Source organism: Phytophthora parasitica (genome assembly GCF_000247585.1).
Source record: "Phytophthora parasitica INRA-310 unplaced genomic scaffold supercont2.8, whole genome shotgun sequence".
NCBI lineage: Eukaryota > Oomycota > Peronosporomycetes > Peronosporales > Peronosporaceae > Phytophthora > Phytophthora nicotianae.
The window spans coordinates 1722457-1723834 of NW_008648994.1; positions in this window are offsets into that span (position 1 = coordinate 1722457).

The window sequence follows — 1378 nt, forward strand, 5'->3', positions numbered from 1 at the left end:
ATTTTGTATTAGTTGAAAATTATGTTGACATTTGTTGTACTAGTGCAGGTTGGCTTCATTCTGTGAAGGTGACTGGTGTTCTCTGCTATGGTTTTGACGGCACGCTAATTTGGCGGCGCCACAATCATCCTGGTTGTTGGAATGACGGTGAAATGAGCCGGCGCCTGCAAGATCGGCTCGCTAACACAACTTTGACGATGGAGGGTGATCGCTGCGCCACCGATTCTGCCTTTCTTGTAAGCGATTAAATGATGCGAGAATCATTACGCCGCTAAAAGAGTGTCACGAAGTTGTGGAGACGCACTTGTTTCCGCTTGAGTTGTAGTCGTAGGAACTTGACTTGAGTTGTAGCAGGAAAAAATGAGAATGAATTGAGTGTTTAAGCAAAGAGAAGGAAAGCATCTGCACTGTAGCTAAACCTCAACTATGAACGCAACTTCAAGCACATCATGAATACGATCTACGTCTGGTTGAAGAGTAGAGCGAAACGGGGAGTGAAGGCTTGGAAAAAGGTTGTATAAGTAGATGCTGGAGTCAGGAGGGGGCATCATCATGACAGTCGCTCCTCCGAAACAAGTCAGAGGTCACCGGAGCGCAATCTACGCGAAGTTGACAGTTGATCTTGTAGAAAATTGGCGATAAGCCCGCTTGCTTGTGTCAACTCGGACTCCGGCTCCCAGTTATCCTTGTTGTCACGACCGTACCAACGGACCTTGTACTGAACAATACCTTTCCGCGCAAGACGATCTAGGATACGCTGCACTTGAAATCCCTCGTGGCCATCACGTGTAAGTAGTCGGGGAACATCGTTCAGCCGTCGTGGGTTGGCGTCGAACTCGTACGGTCGGAGATAAGAAATGTGGAACTCATCGTGCAGCTTGAGTCCGGGTGGGAACTGAATCCGGTAGGTATCCGGTGTGGTAAGCTTCAACACGGGATATGGGCCGATGTATCGTGGAGCGAGTTTACGCTTGCCGGAAACGCCAAGATGAGGCAGGTCGAGGTGAGTAGTATCAAGAAGAACTTGATCACCGGGAGCAAACTTGTAGTCGGGACGATTGCGGTCATGAAAATACTTCATTGACGCCTGAGACTGCTCAAGTGAGTCCTTGCACTGTTGCAAAACAACTTGTTGGTGTTGTACAAATTGCAGAGCTGCTTGTGAACGCCCCGCGGATGAAGGAATGGCCAAATCAGCGACGGAGCGAGGGTTGTACCCGATATCGGCCACAAAAGGCGACATGCCCGTGCTGGAATGGACACGTGCATTGTACACAAATTCTGCCAGCGAAAGTAAGTCGTCCCAGTTGTTGTGTCGAGGATCCACAAATGCGCGCAGGTAGTCCGAAACAAAATGGTTCGTTTTTCTCAGTCTGTC